This window comes from Echinops telfairi, unplaced genomic scaffold, assembly GCF_000313985.2.
Source record: "Echinops telfairi isolate 266 unplaced genomic scaffold, ASM31398v2 ScPeMD7_4;HRSCAF=17, whole genome shotgun sequence".
NCBI classification, from domain to species: Eukaryota; Metazoa; Chordata; class Mammalia; order Afrosoricida; family Tenrecidae; genus Echinops; species Echinops telfairi.
In genome coordinates, this window is record NW_022103900.1 from 14,877,766 (window position 1) to 14,890,080 (window position 12,315).

The following is a 12,315-nucleotide window of genomic DNA, read 5'->3' on the forward strand; positions in this document are numbered from 1 at the left end:
GAAAAAATGACCTGATGCCAGGGGCTTAAGTGGAGAGCAAATGTTTTGAGAATGATGAGGGCAATGAATGTACAAATGTGCTTTACACAATTGATGTAGGTATGGATTGTGTTAAGAGTTGTATGAGCCCCTAATAAAACGATTAAAAAAGTAGATACTTCTGACATCAAACAAAGCTATTTATCATACCATGTCCTCTTCTGAATCCAGCTTGAATTTTTGGCAGTTCCTGCCAACATACAACTCTTGTTTTGCTAATCTTCAGCAAAATTTTACATTCATGTGCTCTCAGTAATGTTTGATAATTTCTTTATTCCATTGGGTTACCTATATATAGAATGTGCAAAAATATGTATCTCTTCCAGTTGGTTAGCCAGTAGCTGTCTTCCAAATGTCTTGGCATAGATGAGTGGCAACCTCAGTATTGCATTCATTTGTTCTTGGAACAGTTGGGTTTTTGCCAGTGTCGTCAGTGTAGCTTGGACTTCTTTCTTCAATACTCTTGGTTCTTGATCATGTGCTGCTCCTGCAATGGTTGAACACTGGCTGTTTTTGGTACAGTGACTCTGTGTACTCCTTCAATCTTCTTTGGATGCTTTTTTCATTGTTCAATATTTTGCCCATGAAGTCCTTCTGTACTGTAACTTTGCGCTTGACTTTTTTCCTTGGCTTGAATCGTTTCTTTCTGCCAGCTGCCAGAGAAATGCTGAGTGTACTCTTCTCTTTTGATTTTTCTACTCCTACTTTTTGAATATTTCATTGAAATATTTTATCTTCTAGGGTCACTTTTTTTATATCTATTTCTCAGCTCTTCATTTCTTCTGTTCACTCTACCTGTTCTACATGCAAAAACAAATTTCAGGGTTTCTTCTGCTATTCATTTTAATAATTTCTTTCCTATCATTTAAAATGAGAGATTACTTTATTTATATATAATGTTCTTCATGTTAACCCACAACATTTTTTTTCTTCAGTCCATGTTGAGGAGTCAGATCTCTTTTGAATTGGTCTCTAGATTCAGGTGGGGGTATATTCAAGATCATATTTTTACTCTCATATGCTTATTTTCGTTTTCTTCAGTTTCAACTTGAACTTGCTTGTAATTGATGATCTGTTCTGCAGTTGGCTCCTGGCCTTGCTCTGCCTAATGATACATAGATTCTCCCATATTGTTATTCAATTGACCCCACACCACTTACTGCAAAAGCTTATTTTTTTCTCCCCAGTAATTCACTGTTACCTATGTTATAAATTAGATGACCTTGTTGGTATGTTTCTTATTCTGAACTCCTCCCCAACCCCCTATCTCTATCCCTGTGCTAATTCTACACCGTTTTAATTACTATAAAACAAAAAACCCAAACTCCCTGCCATCAAGTTGATGCTGACTTGCAGTGACCCAGTAACAAAAGCATCTTCAGAATGGTCTTCACTGTTCTAGGCTCTTTCTGTTTCCTTACAAATTTTAGAACTTTCCACTTCCAAAATTTATAGATTTTAGGATAAGTGTACTAGTTTCCACAAAAAAGGGAAGCTGCTAGGATTTTAATTGGATTGGGCTTGAATTAGTAATCAATTTTGGGACCATTGATGCTGTAAGAGTAATGAATCTCTCAAAATATAAGTATAGTATATCTCTTTTTATTTAACTTTCCCCTCTTAAGTAATTAATAATAAAATAATGCAGAAATTCCAATTTTAAATGCTAGCTCATGTAATCTATCCAATGTATTTAAAATCCCCAGGATGAGAGATTACACGATCTCTCTATTAGGAGAGCAGCTCTTTTGAAGAGAGAAGGGGAGAGAGCATTTATTATGAGATAATGGAACTTAATTTTGGAAAGTAGCTTACATTGAAACGTATCCTCAAGAACATGTTTTTTGTTTTGATGAATACATCTTCAAAAACAGCACCGTTTATCTTCTGTGCCCTTTGCTTTCTTCTTGAGGATTTGTTTACTTGCTGTTGGGACTTCACCCTGTTTTTACATAAAGATAATAATAAATTAAAACTTTTCCTTAGAGAGTTTTCTGACATCCCTGCTGATTTTTCAACATGCCTCTTTTGATGGTGAAAAGAAAGAATTGGAACTACCACTGAAAGAATAATTTGGAAACAATCAACCATGCTGCATGCTCTGTGTACTTCAGCGCCTTCGGACTTTTTCTAGATGTTCTGAAAATCTCACATATATTTTTCATACTTCATGTTTAAGGTTTTAAGCTTTGATTACTGCCATATCCAACCTGCCAAAACAACTACATAGAACTTTCAAAGCTTATTAGTTCTGGCTAGGTTAGCTGAGGTGGAGTAGGAAGTTGAATAGATGAGTTCCGATGTTCCTTTGAACTTGAAGTTTTATGATTCTGGGAATTTGTAACATCCAAGAATCACAGCATCTTAGAACTGAAGGGAATTTTAAGATCATCTGGTCCAAGCCGCCAATTTTACAGATGAGGAGTGCGATCCAGAGAGACCAGGCAGAAGAAGATCTCAAGAAAGGCTGAGAAGGGAGGAACTGCTTTCAGGATGACAAGATAGAGGGTGGACTGGCCAAAGCCAATGTCCTAAATAGAAGGAAAGAGAGCAGAGACCACACATGAGTTTTAGAAGTCCTCCCACGAAACTTATCACAGAGGCTGGATTGGGATGTGAGTGGAGACAGCGGCACCAGCTGGAGTCTGAACAGGAATTGGTTGTGGTCACTGTGTGCAAGGTCACCCCGGCAGTCAGGGCTGGTCTTACTGTTGCACTTTAATAGCATGACCTCCTCTCTGGGCTTACCAAGACAGTGTCCCATGGTTGATTCAGCCTCAGCGCATGTTGCTAAACTCTTCAGCAAGTAGCTGGGGAGCCCGTAACTGGACCTTGCTCATCCTTCATGGCTCCTGGTCTATTCATGGCTCCTGGTCTATTCATGGCCTTGTCCTGTTTCTGAATTCCTTCTTTACCACATTCGTAAGGGTCTTTGTTTTTATTGCAGTCCGGGTTCTAGGGCCAAACCATTCCATGTTTTCAGCATGCTAGAGACTTTCTACACGGACAGCATAGACTCCAGACTACTTCCCTTTCGCTAAGTTCTCTCTCTCCTGCCATCATCACCTGCTGGAACCTGTCTGGTCACCAGAAAAATACGTTCTGATTAAACACCTTCTTTATTTGCTGAAACCAGCGGTCCCGTTCACTATTCTTCTAATGCCAAGTGTTCCAGACTCACCCAGTGCCAACTTCACCGAATGCCAAACACCCTGGACTCCTCTCTGATTTCCTTTTTTTTTTTTTTCACGAGGCATTTGAACATGGTTGGCAGCATTCAACACTCATCAGCCAGGCCACAGGAGCTCTGCTTTAATCAATTACAAGGATCACCTGGGAAAAACAAAATGCTCAGTAGGTGCCATCCACAGACCCATTGTGCCATTTGGATACAGCTTTTGCCTCATGGTCTTTGGATCATATTCTCATTACGCTCCAGCTGGTAATGGCACGGATGGCTTTATCCCATGCACCGGGGAGCTCAAACAGGGAAAATTGGAGTGCGTCAAATAAGTGAGAATGACTTCTACAACTTACCAAAAAAAGATCCACCAGTAAAACTGTCTCCTTAGTTCATTTAAATATTTCAAATAGCATTCTAGGTCACTAATTCTTTGATGGAAAGTATAATTTAGAGTTAAACCAACAGGAACCATGGCTCATTAGAGATTAAATTAGATATGGTTTGTGAAATAATTTCTTAATTGAGTTCAAAAGGATGAGTTTATATTTTACTGTATTTGATTTATGCCCACGGTGGTACTCAATTTCATGTCAACTTGATAAATAAGACTGAGGGGGAGGCGTCTAGTCTGTCAATCAGGTGATCCCTCTTTGTGGGCGTGGCCTTCTCATGAGGATTCTGGGACTTCCTCTCTTCTTCCTGGAGGCGGGACACACTCTCTGCCTCACATACCTACTGACAAGCCACATGGAGCTATGCTGATGACAGCCAGAGCCCTGGAGATGCATCCACTGCCATTGGACCCACAGGACTCTCCACCCACCGGCCTGTGATCTTCCTGCATTCGGCATCATTGCATGTGCTGTGTGAGTCTGAAGAGGAATTCATGGGCTAATATTGGACTTATGGGCTAATATCAAACTTATGGACTTGATCTGGACTGAACTGGGATGTTGTATTGATGCATAATTACTTCTTGATATAAAGTTCTCACTTAGACACATAGGAGTGTCAATGAATTTGTTTCTCTAGTCAACCCGGCCGAACACACCCACTTTCCCAGCTGAATTGTAGTTAGTGTTTAAAGTTTTGGTGTTTGTTTCTCATTGTTGCAAAAATGTCAGCCTGTATTGGTTCAAACCTATCTTTGTTGTTGTTGTTAGCATGTGTGACTTTAACTGGTGACTGTTGGAAAGCTTGGATGCAAAGTGGAACATGGTGAAAGGACTGGGAGCCATTTAAAATTGGGTCACTACTGCCACTGAGTCAGTTCCAACTCATGGTGACCCTTTAGGGCATTTCCATTTAGGGCATTGCCGTAAATCTTTATGGCAGCAGATGCCCTCATTGTTCTCCCTCTGCGTGTGACTACTGGGTTTGAACCATCAACCTTGTGGTTAACAGCGCCACATTTACCTGACAGTACCACCAGGGTTTCTTCTAAAATTGGGTAAGGACTTTTATATTTTCTATTAGAAAGCTAAGTTGTTTGTGAGCTCGTATTTGTTGGTAAATGTCAGAGTTAAGGATTTTTCCAGTAAGATTGGTATGTTTAAAGAATGAGGAAAGACATACCTTTGTAGAAAATTAAGTGTCTTTTTTTTTTCCCTCAGAAAAGGAACTGTGGTGACATTGTGGCATAAGCTTTGGGATGCTAACTTCAGGGTAGGCAGTTCAAATCCACTAGCTTCTCTATGAGGGAAAGATGAGGCTATCTACTCCTGTAAAGATTTATGATCCCAGAAAGCCTATATAGAGCTGAGTTAAAATTGACTTGATAGTTTTGGATTTGGTCCTGTTCCCACCCCCACCCCCACCCCAACCCCGCCTTACATAGCAATTGACTCCTTGGGGTAGAAAATTCCCTTGGGTAGGAAGGATTGAGTGGATCATTTTAACTTGTTGAGCCAAACTATTTTGCCGTTGTCAGTGCTTAGGCCTAAATAAATTATTCCAGATCTCTCCCCAAACACAGAGTGGTCTTTTCTTTGAATTTCCTTCACAAAATAAGCATTCAGCCATGACAGATGGGCACGCATTGCATTGGAGAAGCCATGTGTATCGTTTGTCTGAGTGAAAAATGTACATATTCCATCAGCGTGATTTCACGTTCAGATGGAGATGGAGGTGCCAGCGAGCACATGTAGCAATTATGTCTAGACACACAGGAGATTTCCTTTGCGACACAGTTTACGTTCTCAACGGAAAGTTTCTGGTTTTATCTCTTTTCTTCTGTCTTAACATATTAAGAGGCTTTTGCGAACAATTTGCCTACACGTTTAAGAAGAGATAGGCAAATTGAGAGGCAGATACTTCCAATGTTGTGTTAGTATTATGTGGGCTCTTGGGGAGCCTATGTAATCTCACTCGTTGTTCCTAGTTGCCAGCAAGTACATTCCAACTCATGATGACACCCTCCCCCGCCCCCATCAAGAATGCTGTGATATGATGTGTGTATGGATTGGGATAACAGTTGTATGAGCCCCTAATAAAATGTTAAAAAAAAAAAAAGAATGCTGTGATATTAGGACAGAATTTGTCCATTTGGTTTTTCTTGTTATATTTTAACTTTCATTAAATGGGATTTCCTTGAGACCATCCCCCATAATAAATTTACCCTTCATATTAGGGGAAAAAAGACTGAGAAAGTCATAATATTAGGAAAGAAACCACATAGTATGAAGTTAGATGGATATTTAGTCATAGTTCAATTTTATTAACATTGATGTACATATGGTCTCCTTCATAAAAGTGTAAGCAAGGATCTTAAACAAAAGAAATAGAGATCGTTCACTTTCACACGTATTACAATTCATTGCACACAGTAGAAGGGTCACTCAAAAAGCCCTGCCACAAAAGCATAGAAACCTCTTTTTTACATTTCAATTTATATATTTTCTTTCACAATATTCTTTTTTATTATTTTAAATCATTTTATTGGGGGCTCATACAGCTCTTACCACAATCCATCCATCCATTATGTTAAGCGCATTTGTACGTGTGTTGCCATCATCATTTTAAAAATATTTTCTTTCTACTTGAGCCCTTGGTATCAGCTCTTCATTTTTTCCCTCCCTCCCCCACCCTCTCTGATGAACACTTGATAATTTATAATTTTTTTTTTTCATGTCTTACATTGACGGATGTCTCCCTTCACCCACTTTTCTGTTGTTCATCCCTCTGGGAGGGAGTTATATATAGATCATTGTGATTGGTTCCCCCTTTCAACATCCACCTTCCCTTTAACCTCCTGGTATGGCTACTTTCAATATTGTCCCGAGGGGTTTATCTGTCCTGGATTACTTGTGCTTCCAGCTCTTATCTGTACTTGTGTACATGGTCTGGTCTAGTCGGATTTGTAAGGTAGAATTGGGGTCATGATGGTAGGGAGGGGAGGAAGCATTAAAGAGCTAGAGGAAAGTTGTATGTTTTATCGGTGCTATACTGTACCCTGACTGGCTCGTCTCTTCCTTGTGACCCTTCTGTAAGGGAATGTCCAGTTGTCTACAGATGGGCTTTGGGTCTTCACTCTGCACTCCCCCTCATTCATATTGATAGTGATTTTTTTGTTCTGGGCCTTTGATGCCTGATACCTGATCCCATCAACACATCATAATTATACTGCCTGGTGTGCTTCTTCCATTTGGGCTTTGTGCTTCTCAGCCAGATGGCCACTTGTTTATCTTCAAGCCTTGAAGACCCCAGGCACTATATCTTTTGGTAACCAGGCACCATCAGCTTTCTTCATCACATTTACTATGCACCCATTTTGTCTTCAGTGATCATGTCAGAAGCTGAGCATCACAGAATGCCAGGTTATTAGAACAAAGTGTTTTGGGTTGAGAGGGTAATTGAGTAGAGGCTACTGTCCATCTGCTACCTTAATACTAAACCAGTAAATATATGCCCATGGATCTATTTCCCCATTGTCATATATAAATATGTTTACATGTGTACATGCCTGTATTTAGACCTCTATAAATGCCCTTTGGCTCCTTGTTCTTTTCTGTATTCTTTTACTTTCCTCTTGTCCCACTATCATGTTTGCCCTTCGTTTGGGTTTCAGTAATTCCTCTTGTTTACATTGCCCTTGATCAAGCCCTGCCAGGCCTCCTACACCCTCCTTTAGATCACTTGTTGTTCCCTCGTCCCTGGGTTTGTTAGCACCCACTTCCTTTTCTCCGCCTCCCCCTCTCTTCTGTCCTTCTAGAACCATTGGTTGTGTTGTTTTCTCCTCCGGATTGTTTATCCCACCTATCTTATCTAGATAGACAAAGCATAGAAACCTCTATTAAGCAAAATGTGAGGCTACTGTTTCTTGACATATCCTTCATCTAGGTCTGTACACTTCTCAGGGCAGAGTTACCATCGCTCCAATCCTTCCCCGAAGAATTCTGTGCTTTTCATTTACACCGTGTTGAAAGGGCAGTTTGGGCATCCATAAGAGCTCAAGTCATATTCCTTTTCAGTGTGTTATTTTTTCTTTGAGTTGGGAGACTAAAGAGTCTGAAAGACAAGATTATGGTGGAAAAGTGAAAGGGTTACATTTTCTCAACGGGATTTCATAGGACGGCCCTTGCTACCTTCAAAGAAAGAAATTCCTCCGTGCAACTCTACTGGCCATTCCCCTCACCACTGCAATTTTGAATTTTCTTAAAATGTCTTCCTCATAAGCCCCTGTGATCATCCTGTAACCTTTAAGAAAATCTACCAAGATTATCTCTTTGGAGCAATTGTCATAACCTTCTAAGCTACCTTCTCTGCCTTGAATTTAACTGACTGGACAGCAGGCAGAAGCTTCTGTAAGAGCTTGGGCTTTATTCATATTTTAGCATTGTCTTGAGCCTATGAAGCAGCCCCCGCTACAATTCATCCAATAAAGTCATTATTCTCAGTCTTGTTTCTAAGTCTGATGGACAGATTAGTTCTTCCAGCTAGCTGACCTTCAAGCCACACTTGTGAAAGTGCCACCACCATTCTGAAACCTTGCTGAGACCAAGGTCCCCAAACCAAAAAACTCAGTGCCATCGAGGAGTCGATGTTGACACACAGCAACCCTATAGGACAGGGCAAAACTGCCCTTGTAAGTTTTCAAGACTGTAACTCTCCTCCTCTTTCTCCCAAGGAGTGCTGGGTTTCAAACTGCTGACCTTGAGGATTGCACCCCAAAATTGAAAAAGCTGAACCATTAGTGTTCTCCACTTGAATAATTGTTCCATCAGCAGATCCTGGACTTCAGCCACAATTGCTTTATCTCTCAAGGTGGATAATCATCCTTCTCTTAGCTCAACTTCCAGGTCCTCCCAACCTTCCCTAAAACAATCAAAACCTGTTGCTTTGTTGGGAACGGGAACAGCATTCCCAGAAACTTGCTGCAAAGCATTAATGATTTGGGAGGATGTCTGCTGAGTTTTGTTCAAAATTGTTTATTCATCCTGGCCTCAAATCATTTTATCTAATATCGCAAAAAGAGTTATTTTAAAGCACCCCAATAAGGCTAAATTTAGTGTATTACAGGGAAAACTTGTCTGCAACCACCCACTGATTGCAGAGACATGTTTTAAACCCATGCTGTTTGGAATAAACCCATCCACCAGTGTACTGAAAACCCTAGTAATAATACTTTTTGACTTGCCTGTGTTTGTACTTGATAAATATTTATTGAATTGAATCAAATTCCTTTGGTTACTAACATTCTAAAGAGATAATATGAGACACAGAATTCTTTAGCGATGAAGTGCCTTTGCTTACAAAACATATATTAGTATAAAGATGGGCTTTCAGTGTAAAGTACCTAAGTAATTTTCTCAGTCTCTAGTTTTCCTATTAGACTTGATCATAGTGGCCTTGTTTATGCCTGCAAGGCAAATCACTACTATTAAGCTCCTTTATCATTGTCACATAAGCACTCCCTGAAGAACAAAACAAAATATTCAATGATCTTAAAGTTAAACATAGCTAATACCAAGGGGTACCCCCCACCCCAAATTAAAAACAAAACAGGAAAAAGCTCTGCTGGGTGGAACTTATGTAGTTCACACCCCCCTCCCCACCTACCCTCCCACTAGGCAAGCTTGAGCAACTCCCTCCGAGTTAGTACACCCAGTGGCGTTGCCTGGGAAGGGTCTCTCCGGTCACAGTGAATTCTTTCGTAAAAGCAGTTTCCCTTGAACCTTGTTTTTTGTGATGGCTAATTTAAGAGAACAGCATGCAGTTGTGAAATTTTGTTTCCTGCTGGGAAAAAATGCTGCAGAAACTGTTGAGTTGTTGAACACAGCTAACAAGGATACAGCTTACAAGGACAGCTTTGCCTTACAAGGACAGGCAAAAACTCAAGTGTACAAGTGGTTTTCTCATTTCAAAAAAGGTGAAATGTCGATTGATGACAAACCTCATTCTGGATGTCTGTCAACTTCTGGAATGGAGGAAAATGTCAACTCAGTGCATTTGGAGTTCGTTCCACAAGGTCAGACTGTTCAGCAAGTTTTCTGTTTAGAGGTTCTGAAAATATTGCCTAGTAGTGTGTGACCAAAAAGACCTGATTTGTGGCAGACAGAGGACTGGCTTTGCCTCTATGGCAATGCTCACGCAGCCATCTCAGTGCGCCAGTTTTTGGCAAAGCAGCATGCCTCTCTTGTCCCATGCACCTTACTCACCTGACCTCACTCCATGTGACTTCTTTTGGTTTCTGAGAATGAAGAGGGACATGAAAGGACAGCGATTGAACAAAGTAGAAGTGAAGAAAAACACGAGGGAGGTGCTGTCAGCCATCCAAACAGATGAGTTTGGAAAATGTTTCCAAGAATAGAATCGCAGATTTGACAAATGTATTAAGTGTAATGGAGAGTACTTTGAAGGTAGTAATGTTGTTTTGCAAAAAAAAAATTATATAGCTCTGAAAAGAGATCTCTATTTTTTTGTACCCCCTCATATAATGTGCGTAGATGTGGGCAGCCCATTAAAACAAACAGTTCTATTCCATTAATGTAATTAAAAAATATTAGTGGGGTATTAATCTTAAAAAGCTGTTAAAATTTAAAAAAATGTATAATAAAATGCTGCATTTCTAAAAAATACATTTCTTAGGATGCACAGGCAGCCTCTAAGGCCCTAGAGCAGTGGTTCTCAATCTTCCTAATACTGTGACTCTTTCATACAGTTCTTCATGTTGTGGTGACCCCCCAATCATAAAATTATTTTTGTTGCTACTTCCTAACAGTTATTTTGCTACTGTTATGAATCGGGCAACCCCTGTGAAAGGGTCGTTCAACCCCCAAAGGGGTCGCGACCCACAGGTTGAGAACCACTGCCCTAGATGATGTCTGGCAGATAGTCTAGGATATGAGTTAGGGTTCTGATAGGAAGTCGTCTTCATAACCAAAAAAGTTACCAATGTGTGGACAGGGTTTATGGAGACCAAAAGGGATAATGCCATGTTCTGAGATCCCCCAAAATGGACAGCTTGACCGTGCAGAGTGTGAAGGGGCAATGGGTGGCAGCAGGTCCCAGAACCTGGTGGGATAGCCAGGTAGAGACAAGTGCCTGACCAGAGTGGTGACCTTTAGCTAAGGACTGAGGCAATTCATGTTGATCCCAGGAAGGAGGAGCAGAATGTTAATGTGACCTGGAGTCAGCTTCCTCGCACACAGAGTAGCGTGGCAGAAGTAGAGGTCAAACGGAAGTGTGGGGGTTGGTGAATATTTGCTGAGTAAGTGAATGATGATGCAGTAGTTTCCTTAGCAGGTGTAGGACGAAATGACGTGGAGCTGGTGTCTGACCTCCCCCGGCTTCCCAAAGTGGAATGAAAATTAAAGTGCGTATCATCACCACCCAGCAGGTTTCTCTGAAGCTGAGGTCAGACATGCCCTGCCCTCCCAATTCTGACACCAAGTGTCCCCTCCAGAGCTCACTGTCCTTTTCATTGCAGTGGCCACATAGAATTCACAGAGAATACGCCCAGGCCTGGGGTTTATGAAGGAAGTAAACAGGTTACAAATGTTGAGGCTACAGTTATTCGGCCTGGACTGCCTTGTTGGTGTCAGTTGTGCCCAGAGGCAGGCCTCTCCCCAGTCTCTGACTTTTCAACCACACCACCCATTGGCCTCTGCCTTGCCCATGAAATGCTACAATGCTCTTTTAGAACCGCCTTTACACGACCAAATGGCCTGCCATGCTGCCATAAGCCTTAGCCCAAAGGCGATCAGCTGTGGCTCCTTGGATCAGCACAATTAGGGCCCCCAATTAAGCATCTAGAGGCAGCCCACTCCACCAGCCAGCCCCCTGCAGAAAGCACTTCAATTTACTTGCTGTGTGGGCTGGAAAGCCCACTGCTCTCATGCTCTGATTCCTGGTGGTTCTGGCGCTCCCAGTCCTCGGCTGCTTCTCTGGTGTCACTGGGGTCTTCTGGATAAGGAGATTCAATGCACCGGGACCTTTGCTTATAAAGGACTTGATTCACGTCAGGCTCTTCTCTCTTGGTGGCAGTGAGTTTCCTTTCTTGCTTCTGAGATGGCATATTTTATGCCCAGAAGCATGGCAATTAAAATTAATTCTGTCAACTGGCACTCATACTGAATCCTACCAGCGTTTCCCCCAGACCCATCAGCAGAAGGTCATTTGATGGGAATAACCAAGATTATGACTCACTCACTCTATGCCGGTGAGTTGATTATGACTCATAGCATCCCTTTAGGACACAATCGAATTTCCCCTGGGGGGTGTCTGAGACCATAACTCTTGTACTGGAGTAGAGAGCCTGGTCTTTCTCTTGCACACTATGACTAGAAGAGCCATATTAAATAATTCACTGCACGGCAGTAGGAACTTGTTTTATTTCTTTTTCTCTCAGTTAAAGGTGCTGCTTGTGGCCTTTTAAAAAATCTTATTGTTCCTTGAATGGCTGAGTTAAGTCTTATTTAGTGAGTGCTAACTATGTACAAAGCATTTTGCCAGGCATGTTTCTATCAATAGTGGACAGTTTTCTAAGAAATTTAGCTCCTAAAGCGGACAGCACCCTGGCCCACCAAGTTTCAAGGATGACATTACCACTCAGAGCATCCAGTGCATAGACTGGGGTCAGCCTCACCACAAGA